The sequence below is a fragment of the Bombina bombina genome, chromosome 10, assembly GCF_027579735.1.
Source record: "Bombina bombina isolate aBomBom1 chromosome 10, aBomBom1.pri, whole genome shotgun sequence".
Lineage (NCBI taxonomy): Eukaryota > Metazoa > Chordata > Amphibia > Anura > Bombinatoridae > Bombina > Bombina bombina.
This window is the reverse complement of record NC_069508.1, coordinates 25,413,262-25,435,752: the sequence shown is the minus strand read 5'-3', so window position 1 is coordinate 25,435,752 and position 22,491 is coordinate 25,413,262. Positions and strand designations below refer to the sequence as shown.

The window sequence follows — 22,491 nt, the reverse complement described above, 5'->3', positions numbered from 1 at the left end:
TAATTTAATGATAGTGTAGTATTAGGTTTAATTGTAACTTAAGTTAGGATTTATTTTACAGGTAATTTTATATTTCTTTTAGCTAGGTAGTTATTAAATAGTTAATAACTATTTAATAACTATTCTAACTAGCTAAAATAAATACAAAGTTACCTGTAAAATAAATATAAATCCTAAGATAGCTAGAATATAATTATTAATTATATTGTAGCTATCTTAGGGTTTATTTTACAGGTAAGTATTTAGTTTAAATAGGAATAATTTATTAAAGTATAGTGTAGTGTTAGGTGTAATTGTAACTTAGGTTAGGATTTATTTCACAGGTACATTTCTCTTTATTTTAGCTAGGTAAGCTATTAAATAGTTAATAACTATTTAATAGTTATTGTACATGGTTAAAATAAATTGAAAGGTACCTGTAAAATAAAAATAAATCCTAAGATAGCTAGAATATAATTATTATTTATATTGTAGCTATATTAGGGTTTATTTTAAAGGTAAGTATTTAGTTTTAAATAGGATTCATTTAGTTAATAAGAGTTAATTTATTTAGATTTATTTAATTAATATTTAAGTTAGGGGGGCGTTATGGTTAGGGTTAGATATAGGTTTAGGGGTTAATCATTTTATTACAGTGGCGGCGGCGTAGTGGGGGGCAGGATAGGGGTTAATAAATTTATTATAGGTTGCGGCGGGTTCATGGAGCGGCGGTTTAGGGGTTAAACTATTTATTTAGTTGCGGAGAGGTGCGGGATCAGCAGGATAGGGGTTAATAATTTTATAATAGAGGGCGACGGTATAGGGGGGGCAGGATAGGGGTTACTAGGTATAATGTAGGTGGCAGCGGTGTCCGGGAGCGGCGGTTTAGGGGTTAATACATTTATCAGAGTTGCGGCAGGGTCTAGGAGCGGCGGTTTAGGGGTTAGTAACTTTATTGAGTTGCGGGGGGCTCCGGGGGCGCCGGTATAGGGGGTAGAACAGTGCAGTTTAGTGTGAGTGCTTAGTGACAGGCTAGCAATAAAGCTGGGAAAAAGCCGAAGGGCAGCGAGATCGGATGAGTGATAACTGTCACAGTCCGCTGCTCATCGCCCCGCGGCTTTTTGACAGCTTTATTTGATAACTTAGGCGTATTTTTTCAGGTCCGCGGCGGCGAAGGTAGGCGAGCTTAGGCGGACGTATTGGGCCGGCGAAGCCAGAAAAGTAGACGGCTTGATAACTAGCCCCCTTGCTAATTACATGAAAGAAAACATAATTTATGTAAGAGCTTACCTGATAAATTCATTTCTTTCATATTAGCAAGAGTCCATGAGGCCCACCCTTTTTTGTGGTGGTTATGATTTTTTTGTATAAAGCACAATTATTCCAATTCCTTATTTTTTATGCTTTCGCACTTTTGTCTTATCACCCCACTTCTTGGCTATGCGTTAAACTGATTTGTGGGTGTGGTGAGGGGTGTATTTATAGGCATTTTGAGGTTTGGGAAACTTTGCCCCTCCTGGTAGGAATGTATATCCCATACGTCACTAGCTCATGGACTCTTGCTAATATGAAAGAAATGAATTTATCAGGTAAGTTCTTACATAAATTATGTTATTGCTTGATATAATTGTAAAAATGGCATTTTGATCTGTTCTAACTCTTATAATCCTTTTTGTTTTGTTTTTCTCTCAAATTCTGTGATGTACTGCTGATAAGAAAAATAAAATATATAAAATTGCATGCTCTATCTCAATCACAAAAGAAAAAAAAATTGGGCTCAGTGTCCCTTTAAGTCTCTTCTTCCTCTGGGTAGAGCAAAGAGTAAACAATGGGCAGCTGTGTAAGTTATGGCTACTGACACACCTTTGAGAATTGGAGCACTACAGTAATGATTTGGGGTAAATATCACCCCCAGTGCTGACACCACTCCAGTGATGTGCAGTGAGGTCAGAGGCTGGTGAGGCACTAGATATGATACGCCGGAGAAACACATGTACAGAGGGCCGCAAGTATCCCCAACAGGGCAGGTTTAAATGATAGCTGAACCAGTGCATAGGTGACATAATCAGGTGATGGGTGAGAGCAAGTTAGTAACCACTGAGTAACCACTGAGTTGCTGATTACTTCACCTGTGCACTGATTTGGCTATAATGAAAACCTGGCCTGTTGGGGGTACTTGAGGACCATTATTGAGAAACACTGCACTAAAGCACCAGCTCATCGGAAATGTATTGATTACCTGGAAAATAAAGCACACATACTCTGCTCACTGACACCCACACACACTCTGCTCATATACACACTCACACAATTCTGTAGCACAGTGCCAGTTACTAAGCAATTAGAACGATACACAATCTCTTCTCTACTCACTACTGTATTGTAAAAATAGAAATAATTTACCATACAAGTTTTACACAAAGTTATCAATACTGCCAACACAGCTGCTGCAATATGGTGTTCATATGCACGTGCACATCCCACTTAGGTATGCTCTTCAACAAAGGACACCAAAGGATACCAAAAGAATGAAGTACATAATAATAAGAGTAAAATAGAAAGTTTTTTTTTGTGTGTGTGCAATTTCTATCTGAATGATGGAAATGTAATTATGACTTTCATGTTCCTTTCAAAAACTAATTTGATTTGCTGACACGGGGCCAGTAACAGATGATGCTAATTCTCAAAATATAAATAACTAGAAAAGTCTATTAAAATAGCATGCTCTACCTCAATCATGAAAGTTTAATTTTAAATGTCTCCCTTCGACTATGTGTTTAACCAGTTACTTTACAGTGGCATTATTTCTAAAAACATTTAACTGCAATAATTACATATCATACCTTTTTAAATTACTCATTATCTCCTTTTATTAATATAAACTTGTATAAAAACAGCACATATTAAAAACACAATGCAACAGCTTTCAATTGATTTGTGAATTACAAGTTATCAGCAGTCTTTAAATAAATGTAGACACGGATAAAAATAAAAATAGATACTGCATCCTCTGACTGAACAGACATAACATATATGGAGTTTGTACCTAATTAAATCAAATAACCATGAAAAAGGGAGGCTTAGCAATATTCAATGTCAAAAACTTTAATTTAAATAATGTGGACACTGAACACTTAACTTCAAACTCTGGGTTTTAAATTATGGATTTAAATTTGAATTGACCCTTTGACTTTCTGTCAGTATTGGGTTATGCTCACTTACTGTCTCCCCTGTTAATGAGCTGTATCTGAACACAATTCAACAAAAACACTAATCCACATTCATTAAATTATCATTTTCACTAACAGAATCCATTTCAGTAAAATCTACGGCTGCAGCACTTACTACAATAAAATGTGGCTGAAACACTGCTCTCTCTGCCTCTCTCCCTTTCCTGCTCTGTAAGGATTCAGGAAGTGACAGTGGCACATTCCACTGCACTTAGAGGGGAAGAACAGAACTCTCTTTTTCACTTTAGCAAAGCTGTCAGCTTCACAGGACAGCAACAAAATAAATGAAAGTTGTTTTTTTTCCGTTTTTGTTTTGTTTTATATGATTTAACATCCAGCCCCAACCCTAAATTCCACTGACTAATGCCTCTCACTGGATTGGGTCAGCCCAAATGGGACTGCCTCAAATAAGCAGTTAATGGGCCATCCAATGATCTTAACCACTTTCATCCAGTAGATGGCGCAGCATGTTGTGTAATGGTGGGCAGACCTGCTTGTGCCTCTCCATTGCACAACATGTAGCTGTGAAAAAAAAAATGCTGGGGAAAAAAAATAGCAATTTTTTTATTTTTTTAAAGCCAATAAAAAATATATATTTATTTTTGCCCATATGAGAGGTGAAGCACTGCCTCACCTGCCTCTAGTGACTGCACATCACTGCACCACTCACCCTTTATGCCTGTCTTCCAGCTCAAACAATGTAAGGGGTGGGAAGCTGCCAGGGATTAGGACCGGAACCCTTACAGAGCCAAGCACTGCTTCTTACGCTTGTGACAAAGGGGAGGTCACTTCTGGTTGTATTGTGCAGATACAACCTCCCCTTTTCCCTAGTGTGTAGAGCACTGTACAGCTCCTGTGCTGTGTCTTTTATTTTATAGCTTTCTGCTTCTTACGCTTGTGACAAAGGGGAGGTCACTTCTGTCACTCCTGGTTGTATTGTGCAGATACAACCTCCCCTTTTCCCTAGTGTGTAGAGCACTGTACAGCTCCTGTGCTGTGTCTTTTATTTTATAGCCTTCTGCTTCTTATAGCAGTGATATATATCTCTAGGCTATAACATAGCTTATCAAGCAGCCTCCATTTAAGGACTCTATTTAAGAAGCAGTTTCCGAGCACCTTCGGGCTGCTGGCTCACTCATCAGACCACTGCTTCTTAACCTGCTATGCCAACTGTAAAGTGGGGTTCCTCAATCCCCTGGGCGGAGAGATAGACAGCCGTGTGCAAGCAGTGGGTGGCACTGTACAAGTGTCCGCCCATGTCTGTCCAGCCCTTGTTAAATTGACTCCTGTATCTCCTTACATTTGGGGCTACAGCCCCTTAGCTCTTCCCAAAGTCCATAGTTATAACAGAAAGAGGGGTTTATGTAAGAATAATAAATTTAAAAAAATAATGATACATATATATATATACACTGTATATCATACAAAATTGCATGCTTAAAGTATACTTTGTTCTCCTATAAGATTTTCTTTTGCCCTTGAATATGCTGAACTAGGGCACCTTGCACAGTCAAGGACACATTCTGCTTGTTACAGTAGCAGCTGTTTAGGTTCCAATCCTCACTGCTATAAGGAACAAACGTCTCACCCAAACAGAACACCTACCCCTCGTACAAGAGATAACGTCTGCAGTTTCACTGTCTGTGTGTTATATCGTTGTCTACTAATTATGTGCTAAGGCTGCTGAGCACACACAATATATTGATAAAAATGTATTGCAAATTAAAACAACAATAAAAAGCAAAGATATTAACTGTTTCATTGTAACAAAACAGAATTTTTATTATTTCTACTTACCTGGCAAGTGTCTCTCCACCAAGAAAAATAAAATAATAAGCCGTTGGAAAAACACAAGGGAACAAAGTACGAGGAGATGACATGGTTTGTGCAACATTAACAGGAGCAGGTGACCTGACTGTCAGAATTAAAAGTGATAAGAGATTTGTTTTAACTGACCGTCCCTTTAGTGACTTGATTATTGTACACCCCACACACACATACCCACCACACACATAGAAACACACATATACACAGAAACAAACATATATATATATATATATATATATATATATATATATATATATACACACATACACACACATATATATATATATACACACATATATACACACATATATATATATATACACACATAGATACACACATATATATATATATACACACATACACACACATATATATATATACACACACACACACATACACACACACATATATATATATATATACACATATATACACACACACATATGTATATATATACACACACACATATATATATATATATATATATATATATATATATATATATATATATACACACACACACACACATATATATATACATACCCACCGCACACACATAAATACACATATAGATACACACACATACTCACACATACACAGAAACAAACATATATATATACACACACACATACAAACACTCAACCTCAGAGAAGTCAAAAGGCTCAGGTGGGGTAAACTTTGACATTGTCATCGATCAGGAACAGAAGCGCAGGCCAGAACTTCTGACACCATGTCATGAGATGCAGGACATATGCAGGACACAGCAATGATGGTACAACTCTATTTTATTACAGAGCACAGAAACATACATCTAGTCAGGTTGATTTCACTAACTAACTGCAACACAGACTACCGGACCTAAGCCCCGCCCCCAAACTAGTGACATCACTTCCTGCTCTCATCACAACATTATTTATACATCATTAATGAATTACGGATGGTCTAAATTACTGGTATATTAAATACCCTACTTGTCATGATGCCATTGTCTAATCATAATGGCTGGAATACAAAGTTATGTTAATAAACTTTACTCCCTGCTGCTTGGACCCCCCGGCAACTAATGTAACTATGCACCTACGTCCTGCTATTATAATCAGTGATACCCTGCCTCCCTTGATCCGCATGCATGCCATGCCCTCACTTACTGTGCAATTGCTTTTTCAATGCCACTTGCCAGCCCAAATCTGATTCCATCCTGCAGGATAAAAAGGTACCTGACTGACCTGCCTGCAGTGGGAGGGAGTGATGCACAGCAAATCGATGGGAACTAAACTTATCATAATGCAGTCTGGCACTGACTGTGACAGTCAGTGTGTGGGTAATTATTAGTACTGTAGAGTCCCAGCAGATCAGTAGAGACTAGATAGTGACTGAGACGTACTCAGGGGCGTTTCAGGTGGTTTGAAAACTGGACATGTGATTTGAAACTAGACTTGTGCATGATCGAAAAATTCGTTTCGGTTTGGTTCGGATTGATTCAGATTTTTTCGAAAATCGGTTTGGATCGATTCGAATTTGGAAAAATTTGAATGAATTTGTTTCGGATTCGTTTCGGATTCATTCGGATTCAAATAAATTCGGCTGGATTTGGTTCGGCTCGATTCGGAAATTCGGAATTTCAGTATGTGTTAGGTGGGATATGCTGTGTATTAGACTAGTATTATGTACTGTATATTAGGTGTAACCCATAGCAGAGTGATATAACCTAATATACTGTACAATACTAGTGTAATCCATGGCATCCGAATCTACCGAATAAATCCGAACTAATTTGGATTTATTTGGTAGATTCGGCACTATTACGATTCGGAAATTCGAATCGATCCGAATCTCAGAATTTAAGAAATCGCACATGTCTATTTGAAACCCTGACTGTCCGGGTGAACAACCCTAGGTGCACTATTACTTAATATCAAGCTAATACTCAGTCACTGTGGAACATATTTCACACAGCAGACTATGACCAATAACATTTAGCAAATAGCCTATAACAAGTGACCTAATTAGAGTAATAGTATGTACCCAAATTTTTTCTTTCCTGATTCAGATAGAGCATGCAATTTTAAGCAATTTACTAATTTACTCCTATTCTCAATTTTCTTAGTTCTCTTGCGATCTTTATTTGAAAAAGAAGGCATCTAAGCTGGACAGCACATTTTTATTGGTGGATGAATTTATCCACCAATCAGCAAGAACAACCCAGGTTGTTCACCAAAAATGGGACGGCATCTAAACGTACATTCTTGCATTTCAAATAAAGATACCAAGAGAATGAAGAAAATTTGATAATAGAAGTAAATTAGAAAGTTGCTTAAAATTTCATGCTCTATCTGAATCACGAAAGAAAACATTTGGGTTCAGTGTCCCTTTAAATCAAGGGGTTATAATCCCCAGTATGGTACCAAAATCCTATATACAAGTCCCCAAAGTACCATCAAACTTATTAGATGATATAAACTAAATATATGAGGAACATTTTTCACACATATACTATAAATTAACGTTATGCACAGAGTAATATCGCCTTGATGCGCATTTTGCCTCAGCTTCTTCAAAAGGCGAACCCGGTAGTCGTTGGACCCACCCTTAAGAATACTTAGTTGACCAAAGTACATATTCATTATGTGACAGTGAGCAGCCATTGACGCGATCTGCAGAAGTGATTTCCACTCTGTTTACATATAACACGTAACACGCTGCCTTTGTTTATGCTTACGATCTCCAGCAATCACTGGATGGAGGTGTGTTAATTCCTAACCAATCCGATTAACATGCTGACGAAACATGTCCTGTCCTGTCCAATTACAATTTACTATGTCCTGATAGGCTTTTTAGTGGGCGTGTGAACCACACGGCCTACCGATTGGTCAACTAAGTATTCTTAAGGGTAGGCCCAACGACTACCGGGTTCACCTTTTGAAGAAGCTAAGGCGAAATGCACATCATGGCGACATTACTCTGTGCATAAATAATTAATCTATAGTATATGTGTGAAAAATGTTACACATATATTTAGCTTATATGATCTAATAAGTTTGATGGTACTGGGGACTGGTATATAGGATATTCGTACCGTACTGGGATTATATCCCTTTGATTTAACTACATACTATTACTCTAATTAGGTCACTTGTTAGAGGCTATTTGTTATTTGCTAAATTTTATTGGTATAGTCAGCTGTTTGAAATATGTTCCACAGTGACTATTAGCTTGATATTAAGTAATAGTGCCGTTTTATAAACTTAGTAGTACGATATCACTTGACTTTGTTGGACAATGTCCCTATATCTATATCAGCTTTCAATATAGATATATTTCTGACCCAGTCTCGGAGAGACCCTGAGGCCCCGTGTTTCTGGTGAGCCTGCAGGCTCGCCAGAAACACCAGTTATGAAGCAGCGGTCTAAAGACCGCTGCTCCATAACCTGTCCGCCTGCTCTGAGCAGGCGGACAGACATCGCCACAATTCAACCCGATTGGCCACGAGTCAGCAGGGGGCGGGGTTTCACCAGCAGCTCTTGTGAGCTGCTGGTGCAATGCTGAATATGGAGAGCGTATTGCTCTCCGTATTCAGCAAGGTCTGCGGATCAGGTCCGCCAGACTTTGATAAATAGAGGCCAATAACTTCACCACTATTTCCAGTAGTACTTGGGTTAAGTTGGCTCCGTACTCATCAACCTTCCATCTGCTGGAAATCTCTAACTATACTCAAATTCACAACATTACACATAAACCTGTTATCAATCACATGAACTCCTTCACATTTCTGAATTTTCTTTACCAAAACATTACAGTGATTTCTCTGATGTAATTTCTTTGGATGATATCCTCATTTATTCTACTAACTTAGAGGATTATGTAAGACATGTCAGAGCAGTACTTTCCAGGCTCAGAGAACACTGTCTATTCGCTAAGCCTGAGAAATGCATATTTGACACAGATCACATTTCATTTCTTGGATACGAGATCTCGCCAGAAGGTATTTAAATGGATAATTCCAAGATTGCAGCTGTTACTAACTGGCCAACTCCCAAGAATAAAAAAGAGGTGCAGAGGTTCATTGGATTTGCCAACTTTTATCGAAGATTTATAAAAGGTTTAATGTAAACCTATCACACAACTTACCCACAAGAATAAATATTTTCATTGGAATGATAACGCTCAACAGGCATTTGAATTATTAAAGAAATATATATATATATATATATATATATATATATATATATATATTTTTTTTAATCAAAGTTTTTTATTAAGGTATTTAGCAATATAACATACCAAACATGACATCATAGAGCATTTCCTCCACAATAAGAAGACAAGCATTTGTTAAAATTAAAAGAAAAAAATCCAAGAGTAACCTCAAGATTTAAATGTCACAATGCGAGAAATATAACTCCTGAACCTTACTTTAACCTAAAAATAGCAGCTCAAACAAGGGGGTCGTATATCATGTGGAGGCCCATGACAACTATTCGTATTGCAAATATGGTAGGCCATACTTCTGATGTAGCAAATCTGTTGCGGTGTTGCCAGCCTGGCAATGATACCTTACATTTTTTTATTTTATATGAGTTGCCGTAATACCTCTTTATTATTAAATAATGCCTAGTATAATGAAACTTTAAATTGTACTTGTCAGGCTTCAGCCTGGAATTGTACCTGGGACCTGTCTCTATTTCTGCAGCTGTTATTTCCCAGCCTGTTGTTTTACCACTATGCCACCAGATGGCCTGATCATAGGAAAGGAATATTGTGTTTTTCTGTTTGCTGCAACTTTGGCTCTCTGGCTCCACCTGCTTGCCAGCTGAAAGAAATCATTTAATCAGCAGCCTGCTTTATCTTGGAGGTTTGTTTGCAATTTTGTGCTTTCACATTGAGAGTTATACTCTGAAACACTCTCTGCTCCTGTATCCTGTGTGAAATACAGATTTGTTGGATTTCCTGGTTCCTGATTTCTGCTACAATTACTGACTACTCTTATGGATAATTCCTTGGCACTGTGTTTCATTTTTGGACTGATTTCCTGGCAATTGCTCTTGCCTAAAACTCTCTTTCCTAAGGACTGACTCAGGTACTTTTGCTTGCTTGTTTCCTGATACCACAAAGTTCCAATTGCAGTCTATGCAAATATCCTGTTTGTTTCTACAAAGTTTCAAATTGCAATCTATGCAAATATCCTGTTTGTTTCTACAAAGTTCCAATTGCAGTCTATGCAAATATCCTGTTTGTTTCTACAAAGTTCCAAATTGCAGTCTATGCAAGTATCCTGTTTGTTTCTACAAAGTTCAAATTTGCAGTTTATGCTGTCAGGTTAGGAAATGTCCAGAAGAAGACCCAAATGCTAGGGCGAACTTAATCAACACCCTTGCACTCTGAGTTTAATCCAGGACGTGACCCCACGACAACCTCCAAAAAACAATTTACTCACGATATGGAGCAGGGTTAGCCTGTGCCCCAAGTAATTCAAGATATCAGATAGACTTCTGAATAAGGAACTGGTTTCAGGAAATGTCTTCCACAGAATCAGGAGAGCAGGGATAGTCCACTTATACTCAGACAGAAGAAGGGTAAAACAGGAAACAGTTAATAATGCAGGAGTAGGTAATTTGTTATCAGGCAGTTTGAGGGTAAACACTGTGTAGATAGTCTTTGCAGAGTATGCAACAGGTAATCAGGCAGTTTGAGGGTTAACACGGTGTAGTCAGAACTTGCAGAGTTAACAACATGTAATCAGGTAGTTTGAGGGTTAACACTGTGCAGACAGTCTTTGCAGAGTATGCAACAAGTAATCAGGCAGTTTGAGGGTTAACACTGTGTAGATAGTCTTTGCAGAGTATGCAACAGGTAATCAGGCAGTTTGAGGGTTAAAACGGTGTAGTCAGAACTTGCAGAGTTAACAACATATAATCAGGTAGTTTGAGGGTTAACACTGTGCAGACAGTCTTTGCAGAGTATGCAATAGGTAAACAGGCAGTTTGAGGTTAACACTGTGTAGATAGTCTTTGCAGAGTATGCAACAGGTAATCAGGCAGTTTGAGGGTTAACACTGTGTAGTCAGAACTTGCAGAGTTAACAACATGTAATCAGGTAGTTTGAGGTTTAACACTGTGCAGACAGTCTTTGCAGAGTATGCAACAAGTAATCAGGCAGTTTGAAAGTTTCACAAAACAAACAGTACTTGCATTGTTTGGAGACAGGTAATCAGGAGGTTGAAGGTTAATCCAGGATAGTAAGTCCTTGAAGAGATTGGCAACAGAAAAGCAGCAGTTAGAGAGATTCCACAGTGAATTCACCACAGAAGCCACAAAGTTAAACAAACAAACGGGTACTGGAGAAACAGGAAGCCCGAAATAAAAAGCCTGGTTGTGACATCATCAGGAAGGGGTGGCTCAGACACCTGTCAATCAAGCACACAGAGAGGACTGCAGAGCTTCCCAGCAGCTGAGCGTGGCATATGCAAGTTTCCTTAAAGTACCAGTTTGCAGTTTATGCAAGTTTCCAGTTTGTTACAACTGTGTCCAGTCTACAGCATATGCAAGTATCCTGCTTGTTATTACAAGGCTCTGCATTCCTGCGTGTTATTACACATTCCAGTCTTCAGCATATGCAGGTATCCTGTCTGTTATACAAGCTCTGCTTTCCTGCCTGATTACACAGTTCCAGTTCTACAGCATATGCAAGTATCCTGCTTGTTATTACAAAGCTCTGCTTTCCTGTGTGTTATTACACAGTTCCAGTCTTCAGCATATGCAAATATCCTGTCTGTTATTATACAGTTCTACAGCATATGCAAGTATCCTGCTTGTTATTACAAAGCTCTGCATTCCTGCCTGTTATTTCACTGTTCCATTCTACAGCATATGCAAGTATCCTGCCTGTTATTACAAAGAACTGTATTTCTGCCTAATACAACAACCTATAGACTTTGTCTTATCTAATTGCATATCTCTACATTGCTTTATCCTATGAATAAAACCATCTCCTTTATTTCCTAAAACCTTGTACCTGTTTAATTATGCCTAAAAGGAAAGACTCACGCAGAAAAAACACAACATTAACCCCAAAACCTGACACCTCTGCACAACAGCTCCTTACTCCTGAACCTGCTCCCTTGCAGAGTATGACAGTACTACATAACATAATAAAAAAAAAATTATCTTAACTAAGAGGTTCTATCTTTTGACAACTTGTATAGATAGTTTCCTCAAGTGGCATAAAAGGTAACTCTTGTACCAAATAAGAAATATGGTATAAAAGAGGAAAACTAGCATTGCATAGCGGGTTAATACCGCTAGAGAGTTCACCAAATTGGGTGAATATGTGGGGGGGGGGGGGGGAGGTGGTACATAGTACAGTTGCAAGAAAAAGTATGTGAACCCTTTGGAATGATATGGATTTCTGCACAAATTGGTCATAAAATGTGATCTGATCATCATCTAAGTCACAACAATAGACAATCACAGTCTGCTTAAACTAATAACACACAAATAATGAAATGTTGCCATGTTTTTATTGAACACACCATGTAAACATTCACAGTGTAGGTGGAAAAAGTATGTGAACCCTTGAATTTAATAACTGATTGATCCTCCTTTGGCAGCAATAACTTCAACCAAATGTTTCCTGTAGTTGCAGATCAGACATGCACAACGGTCAGGAGTAATTCTTGACCATTCCTCTTTACAGAACTGTTTCAGTTCAGCAATATTCTTGGGATGTCTGGTGTGAATCGCTTTCTTGAGGTCATGCCACAGCATCTCAATCGGGGTGAGGTCAGGACTCTGACTGGGCCACTTCAGAAGGCATATTTTCTTCTGTTTATGCCATTCTGTTGTTGATTTACATCTATGCTTTGGGTCATTGTCCTGTTGCAACACCCATCTTCTGTTGAGCTTCAGCTGGTAGACAAATGGCCTTAAGTTCTCCTGCAAAATGTCTTGATGAACTTGGGAATTCATTTTTCCTTCGGTGATAGCAATCCGTCCAGGCCCTGACGCAGCAAATCAACCCCAAACCATGATGCCCCTTCCACCATACTTCACAGTTGGAATGAGGTTTTGATGTTGGTGTGCTGTGCCTCTTTTTCGCCACACATAGTGTTGTGTGTTTCTTCCAAACAACTCAACTTTGGTTTCATCTGTCCACAGAATATTTTTCCAGTACTGCTGTGGAACATATGCAAAACAGAATGAGAAGCAGTCTGCCAGGAACGAACAGCAGCATCAATAGCTTGTTCTATGGCCCGGTTGCCACCTGGTAGTAGCTTCTTTCTGCCCAATTGTGCTTTTCACAGAGGAAAACTTTCCTGTAGTATATCAGTCTGATCCCGCCGACATGGTCAGTTCAGCCCTGAAATACCAGGCAATTCTCCTCTGAACAAGGAACATGACAACCCCAGACGATCGTTTTGGCCTCCTTTGGGCCTCGTCAGTGAGGTGCATCCAGGTGCTCTTGTGCAAACTGTAAACGTGTAGCATTGTTTTGTTTGGACAGCAGTGGCTTCCTCTATGGTATCCTCCCATGAAATCCATTCTTGCTTAGTGTTTTACGTATTGTAGATTCGCTAACAGGGATGTTAGCATTTGCCAGTGACTTTTGTAAGTCTTTAGCTGACACTCTAGGATTCTTCTTCACCTCATTGAGCAGTCTGCGCTGTGCTCTTGCAGTCATCTTTACAGGACGGCCACTTCTAGGGAGAGTAGCAGCAGTGCTGAACTTTCTCCTTTTATAGACAATTTGTCTTACCGTGGACTGATGAACAGCAAGGCTTTTGGAGATACTTTTATAACCCTTTCCAGCTTTATGCAAGTCAACTATTCTTAATCATAGGTCTTCTGAGAGCTCTTTTGTGCGAGGCATCATTCACATCAGGCAATGCTTCTTGTGAAAAGCAAACCCAGAACTGGTGTGTGTTTTTTTTATAGGGCAGGGCAGCTGTAACCAACACCTGCAATCTCATCTCATTGATTGGACTCCAGTCCAAGAGCTCCAATTAGCTCTTGGAGATGTCATTAGTCTAGGAGTTCACATACTTTTTCCACTTGCACTGTGAATGTTTACATGGTGTGTTCAATAAAAACATGGCAACATTTCATTCTTTGTGTGTTATTAGTTTAAGCAGACTGTGATTGTCTCTGCGAGGGAAGGACGCTTAAGATACATGAGGCATATAAAAAATAACATTTTGCAAGTGAAAGTATACATGCATTACAGTTTCCTGTAAATATAGTATGTCGTTTTCCCATCACAAAGCTATATCTAGATAGTTTCCAATGTGTCAAATAATATGCAGTAATGGAAGGACATAATTCTAATATCGCATAAGTTTCTATAGCCCCTATAAATAATGCCAATTCCACTGGCTTGGCCGCAACCAGCAGAACAGGCTTAGAGTAGCATACAGAACCCTTCTAAAGAAACATACAGTAGCCATATATATTGCAGCATCTTGATATACAGTTAATGTGTCTATAATGGGCTTTCCAGCTCAGAATGAGTCGAAAATATATACAAGATTTGCATCTATATGGTTAGGGAATTCTAAGTAAAGAGCTAGAGTGATAAAAAGGTTAGGGTTAGGGGGTGTCAAATAAAAAATAAAACAGGGGCTCATATATAAACCCTGAGCATAAGGTAGTTTAGCAAGCAGGAGAGAACCTAGGAACCTCTTAGCTAAACAAGCATATATAAAGTAATAACTGAACCTTGTATAAGGGTGCACATTAGAGAGATCTCAACTATTAATGAAGGGCATAAACATTTAACAAAAACTCCGACTTATAGAGCATAGGGAAGAAAGACCTTGGCAGGAATTCAGGGAACATATTATATACAGTTCTAAGTCCTCAAAGGATGATATAATTTCTTGGTATCTAAATGCCAAGAATTAAATCCACCATTAAATGTGGCATGAATAACTTTTGGGATACTATAATGATAATCAAACATAGGGTAAAGCTATCTAATGCAAAGTCCCACAATATAATGTGTGTATATAAGCAAAAATATCAGAGTGAAAAGCAATGATAAATGTATAGCTGACAGATATCAGTGGACTGCAAAGACAAACCCTCCTATATTTTGTATTGTTAGTCTCTATGATATATATGGAAACCTGTACATAGTTGAATAACGACCTATAGTATGTGTTCATGAGACCAGAACCCCTAGAGCACAAAAAAATGTAGATGCCTCTAACATATCAAGTTAACCGTTAAGCCATATAGGGGTAATATAGCTATTATGTGACTATGGCTAAGCATATCGTAGTATATCAAAATAAACTTGGCAAATGCCCATGTCGCCATATAACAGTGGTGGAAGTGTTGTGTTAGCTGCAACTGTCCATAAGAGTTGATCATCAAGACCTCATAATCACAGCTACATCCGTGACAATGTTCAAAATCCAATACACCACTCAAAAACATCATACATAGGTCAGGCTCCCACACCGGTATCTAATAAAACATATCAGTGTCTCAATTTGTAATTCCGTATTTTATTTAAAGCCAAGTCAATGTCCATTACAATATCCTGAATCAAGCCGGGGGAGTAGAGGCAGCATACCATAGGTCAGTGTTCACCCGATCCCTAATCTATAGACCACCGGCTTAGCTTCCTTCTGTCGCAGTGAAGGGACTATAGAATCAGTAACCTTTCCCTGCATAAGGATTCCGGCAGCATAACAGACCTGCAGGATGAAACTGTCCAGGATTGCAGCGAGGCCAAAGAATCCTCCGCTATTCCGGTGTAGCATAGAAACTGAGTTCCCAAGCCGCAGCTCCACGTGGCAGGCAGTCACAGCCACGGGCCAGACAGGTAGAATTTCACTCATTTTCTGAATGACTAAAGCGTGATCTTCTTGATTAGCCCACAGCCCAGGGCCCCGGATCCTAGAATCATTCCCACCGAAGGTTGAAAGCTGCAATGTGGTTAGACTTGGGGTAGGAGGTATTATAACAGGCTTTGACTTTGTCAACTGTTCTATGTTAGGTTGCTTAGCGGCTGGGATCTTGGGCTGTTCCACACTCCTCACTATTAAAGTGGATAGGTGATCTGAAATTGCAATAAACGCAGCTCTGAGATCATGCTCGAGTTGTTCAAAATGCTGCGAGATCGCTGTCAGCATGGTAGACTCCCATTTTTCAATGGCCTCCATATTGTTCTCCCGTGGGCTGAGAGTTTTAATACTGGTCCGTCTCTAGCTACTTCACCATTTGCTCTAAAAAAAAAAAGCCAAATGGGTTCGGGTACAATAGGGGGCAAGTTAAGAGCCCAAGTATTAAGCAAATATTTCCCCAAAAAGATGTTTTAAAACTTTCTGCACACGGAGCTCACAGAGGACACGTCTTTCCTTGCTGGTTGCTAACTCTGCCCCCATTAAAGAAATATTTTACTACTGCCCCTATTCTATGATTTCCAGATGAAAATCTACAATTTTACCTGTAAATTGATGCCTCTGACTATGCAGTTGGAGCTGTCCTTTCCCAAAGGACTTCACTAAATGAACCCTTACACCCAGTAGCTTATTTCTCTAAAACAATGAATCAGGCACAAATCAATTATTCAATAGGAGAGAAAGAACTGCTAGCGATTGAACTAGCATTGGAAAACTGGAGGCATCTCCTCAAGGGTACACAACACTCGATACTAATATTTACAGATCATAGAAGCCTTGAGTTTCTAAAGACCACTAAAACCCTAATGGCCTGGCAAACAAGATGGAGTTTGTTCTTCTCACAGTTTAATTTTTTGATAACCTATAGACCAGCAGCAAAGAATCTAAAAGCTGATTTATCCAGGAAAGATCCTAAACCTACATTCACAAACTCCTCGACCCAAATACTTTCATTGCATTAACTTACCAACCCATTGAATCTATCAAAAAGGCTCAGCAGGAAGAAACTAATACCCCTCAGGCTCTTCTCAATTTAGAAGCAGATGGCCTTCTGTATCACCAAAAAATGATATACATACCTGCATCGTTAAGAAACAGAATTCTACAAGAACATCATAATAATGTCTTATCCAGTCACCCAGGAATACAGAAGACACTAGAATTACTAAAACGGAATTATTGGTGGCCTTGCATGTTTGATTAATTAAAAGATTACATAGAAACATGTAGTACCTGCATTCAATCAAAACATTCCAGGAAATTGATCTACTGCCTCCTCATGTCACTCCTTATTCCAAGAAGACCTTGGGAGGAGATTGGAATGGTTTTATAGTTGATTTACCTAGATCTCAAGGTTATAACACTATATTAGTAGTTGTGGACCAATTTACCAAGATGGCACATTTTATTCCATTCCATTGCCTACCTACTGCCTTTCAAACAGCCCAACTATTCTTTAATCACATAATCAGATTACATGGAATACTTATCAGCATCACATCCGATAGAGGAGCACAATTTACCTCAAAATTCTGGACTCAGCTCTGCGATAAACTCCAGATAAAGACCAGGTTTTCCACTGCCTACCATCCTCAAACTAATGGTCTTACTGAAAAAAACAAATCAATGGTTGGAACAATATTTAAGATGCTATTGTTCATTCCAACAAGATAATTGGACATCACTCTTAGACACCGCTGAATTCACGTATAACAATTCCTACAACGCTTCCACTAAGACCACTCCATTTGACGCGAATTATGGATTCCACCCTAGATTTCTCATTAACCATGAACCTTCCAGTCAATGTCCTTTAGTGGATGACACAATAGACACTTTAAAAACAGGTTTCGAGCATCTACAGAAGGTATTACAAACCATGCAACAACGACAGAAATACTATTATGACAAAAAACAAAGTGAACCACCCACCTATACTGTAGGTGACAAAGTTTGGCTCTCCACTAGAAACCTAAAACTGAATACACCCAGTAAAAAGCTTAGTGGGTTATTTATTGGACCTTATGAAGTGATCACGATTATAAATCTAAACGCAGTCAAACTTAAACTTCCTGAAACTTTCAGAATTCATAACACCTTCCATGTATCCCTTCTGAAACCATACAACACCCCCCAAGATGTTCCTAGGCAATTTAAAGATGTATCTTTGAAGATAATTCCTGAGGAACAATTTGAAATAGAGGCCATAATTGACCTTATCAGTTGGAAGGGATATTCTCCAGAAGAGGATTCTTGGGAACCGTCCATCAACCTTACTGCCAAGAGACTATTGTCTATCTTCCATAGGAGTGGATCCATGAGGAGGGGTCTAATGTCACATACTCCAGGCGAAAGTTACTGTACCTTTAAGGAATCCATCTCTCATCTCATCACATGATGTTCTTTCTGTTTCCAGCAACTATAGTTCAGTGTAACTAAATCACTCGTTGCCAGCTTGTTTGAAGTTCCTGTTGTTCCGGTGTGAACATCTCCGCTCCGCAGCTTTGAAGGACTCATAGCTGACCGGTGCTCCAGTTTTTCTTACCTCTCTGAGTATAGTTTCGGCTACCCTGCTGGGATCTGCCTCTCCGCTGTCTACTCAGCTGTTTGTGATGTCATGTATCTTCCGTCTCAGGTCTGACTGATTTTCTGTTCAAGGTAATCCGCAGCTACTCCCAGATTTTCTGTACTAATGTATATACTACCCGGATTAAACTTCTACCTTGGTAATTGTGACGAACCAAGGTTATCCAAGGTTGGCACAGAAGAGTTATCAGACCCCTTCTACTCTCACTAATAGGTCACAATCTAGCCACACCAGGCCAGCTTGTGATTTAGTTCCGTGGGTGCAAGGGTTAACAACACTCCCTAGTCTGTACTAGACGTAAAAGAAATGCCCAAAACTCCCCTTTAATGCCACCCACGACTTACACATTAACACTCTGAGTACAATTTAGCAGAAAATAACCTAAATTATGCAGTTCTAATATTCCAGTCTCTTACAGTAATGTGACAAAGGCCAAACTTAATAAAGGAATTATTTATTATGCCAAAAATATTATGCACAATGCATTATTAATAAAAGTTGTTACAAATAAAATTACACACACAAACAGGTTAAAATAAAATGAAGAAAATAACAGACCCAATACTTTCCTAGCTTATAAATCTGCCCCAGGGAGATGGGCAAGAGAAAATGGTCACTCACGCTGTAGCAAGCAGCCTCCCATGTAGAATGCCATCTCATAGCTGAAAAATAAGATTCTTATACCTATTTTCCATAGATCAGGTTGCCTGACCACACCCTCCTGGGCGGGCTAAGAAACCCCCCTGTCTTTATGACCTTCAATAAACTAAGTTTTTTGCCTGAAATTATAGAACCCATTATAATTTCTGATAGGCCACTCTATAGTCAGATATACTGGCCGGTACTCTCTTGGTTTCATTGGGAGAATCAATTTGATACCAGATATGACAGATTTCCCTTCACTTAATGTCATAACAGTTTTAAACACATATATACATAATACCAATGTCCTTTTAGTGACCTTATCAGTTTCTGTGACTGAGGCCCTGTTTTCTATCATGTATTCTCCTGACAGTCTAAGCCATAAAAAATCTATCCTGTTTAGACTGCCAAGCATTTATAATGCTCCTGGCACTTCAAATAAACACAAACCCAGGACACAATTCTTCTTGAAAAGCAGATAACTGTTTTTAGCTCACAAGCTGAACAGAATTAACCCTTTCTCGGCTGAATCCTGAGGTATTTGTGACAGTAATGTTACAACATAAACATTTGACTAACATTTTCTATGTATTATTTAATTTTTATTTTTTCAACATCGAAGCCAGCTTATATTATTTTTACTTACCATAAGTTGTCCACCTTATCATGGTTCACAAATTTGTTTGTCCGCATAAACCTGATATCTGTGTAACAGTACTGTTCAATCTACACAGAAATTATGAACACTTCAAATAGTAATTCAGCTATTTTGTGTAGTGAGAGTAAAACTAAAAGCTATATTGAACATTGTTGCAACTGAAGTAAAGACTGTGACACTTTCAAACCAGCAACAAACCAAACATATACTATTGTATTGCAACAGCATTACTATTAACTATCTCTGCCATAGATCCAGGAGAGATTGCACGGATTGTGACAGAGATGGAGCTGATGGTAAAACGTCCTACAGCGGACAAGAGTCTCCTCGGTCTTTGGACGGACGGTCCCTGCATTCCACATTGTATTCACAGTATTGGCATATGAACTGTATCTCCGGTTGTGAGTACCTATACATATATTTCTTTATGCTTTAGTTAAAAAGAATCACAGGGCTTGTCTACCTTCCTGGGGAATTAACTGGCATAAATATTTTGTGGATGGTTATATTAATAGAGAGAGACTTGTTCATGTGATTACGCATATCTTTGAGCCCTTGTAAATTTTTAATGCAATATTTTTATTTCATATTTTTGTATCATATAGTGTTATTAGAAGTGTAATTGTACTATTAAATGTTGATGTGTTTTGTGACTTCAGCGAAGTATATCAAGGGAATTAAAGTGAAGGTAAACTTACCTTCTATTCGATCGTGTATTAGATTTTTTGTCCCGAATCAATAGGAGTTTAATTCATATTTTTTTTACAGTCTTACTGTAAACCAAGATATCGCCGCTTTACAAATTCGACCGGCTTATTTTTTTATTTATTTTTTAGTCTTGATGACGTTTTTAGCATGTCCAATTGAAAATCAAGCCGTCCAAGGAGGCGGATGACGGCCACCTAACGGCCAGATTTTCAATTGGAGAAAATAAATACATGATCATGAATGAAAAATAAAAAAACGTGTCGCATTTGTAAAGCGCCGATAACTATTTATAAAGGCAATAACTTTGCTTAAAAAAAAATTGAAAGAAATTGATTAATTAAACTCCTATTGATTGTGGCTAAAAAAACAAAATACTTGATCAAATAGAAGGTAAGTTTACCTTCAGTTTAAGCACATTTGATAATAAAAGTAAATTGGAGAATCTGGTAAAATTGCCTGTAATGTTCTATCTGAATCCTGAAAGAATGGGTTTCATATCCCTTTAGTAGGTCCCATAGGAGGTAACATGTAGTGTACTGCAAACATTTGACAATAAATGCTCTCAAGAATTAGAACATTATATTCATTATCAAGGCATAAATAATTTACTAGACGTGTACAATTCATACTTTATTATTCAGTTTGTTAACAAATTATGTAGATATCCTATTTCTTTGGAAATTACTTTGATCTGACACCAGATATTTTATATCAAAAGTGCAATTTAAAACATCTAAATAGCTGATTTCTAAGTATTAATATGACTTTTTTTCAAGTTCTCAGTATACTGTAATTAAAACTTCCTTACTAGGTGTGCAACAGTATGATGAGTTTGTTTTGTTAATGTCATATATGAAAATGTGAGGATTTTGAAGTTTACATTTATGCAGTGTGGGTGTCAGGGTGCCAGGAATCAGACTGAGACGAGAAGTGCAAAAATAATCACACCTTTATTAATAGCAAAAAATAATAAAAAGTCCACAAGTCAAATAACAAGCCAGGAATCAAAACCAGAGCTGGTAGTCAGACGAGCCGAGTCAGGAGCAAAAGCGAATAGTCAGACGAGCCGGAATCAGGAACCAGGAAAACAGCAGAGTCAGGAACAAGCCAGGGATCAGGAACCAGGAGGGACGTCAGACAGCCAGGTAATACACAGGAGCTCTCAGAAACAGGTCTGAGACAACGCAAAGGCAAAGCATAGTGAACAGAGGCCCTTTAAATAATAAGTGATGACATCACAATTCTGAGACTGCATCCTGTCTCACATGGATGATGCACACCAGTCTGGCCATAAAAGGAAGTGCAGGAATTGAGCAGCACCCCCCACAATGCACCATAGTCAGGAAGAGAGGTGAGTAAAATGGCTGCCAGCAGCACATGGCAAACACAACAGGGACAAAACCCTGACAGTACCCTCCCCTCAACGACCCTTCCCCGCAGGAGGACAAAAGGCTTATTGGGGAAACGGGCATGGAAGGCACGGAGGAGGGCGGGAGCATGAACATCAGAGGAGGGAACCCAAGAACGCTTCTCCGGACTGTAGCCTCTCCAGTGAACCAAATACTGTACACGGCCACAGGATATACGAGAGTCAATAATGCTGCTGACCTCATACTCCTCATGGTTGTCAACAAAGATAGGATGGGGACGAGGCAACACAGTGGTAAACTGATTACAAACCAATGGTTTCAAGAGGGAGACATGAAAAACATTGGAGATGCGCATAGCAGGAGGAAGGTCAAGAGCGTAGGCCACAGGATTAACCCGTCGGAGTATTCGAAAAGGACCAACATAACAGGGAGCCAATTTATTGGAAGGCACACAAAGGTTCAAGTTGTGGGAGGACAGCCAAACTCTCTCACCAACCTGGTAGGAAGGTGCGGACAAACGCCTACTATCAGACTGGAACTTTTGGCACTGCATAGAATGAAGAAGGCAATCCTGAATCTGCACCCAC

The 22,491-nt window shown here is 38.8% G+C and overlaps 1 long non-coding RNA gene across 1 annotated transcript in view; it reads left to right on the top strand.

The window, feature by feature from the left end:
* Window positions 1-22,491, top strand: part of LOC128641286 (uncharacterized) — a 91,394-nt gene that overhangs the window by 9,670 nt on the left and 59,233 nt on the right. The window contains exon 2 of the long non-coding RNA XR_008399467.1: window positions 20,079-20,227. This is a non-coding gene — a long non-coding RNA (uncharacterized LOC128641286). The remainder of the gene's footprint in view (window positions 1-20,078; window positions 20,228-22,491) is intronic.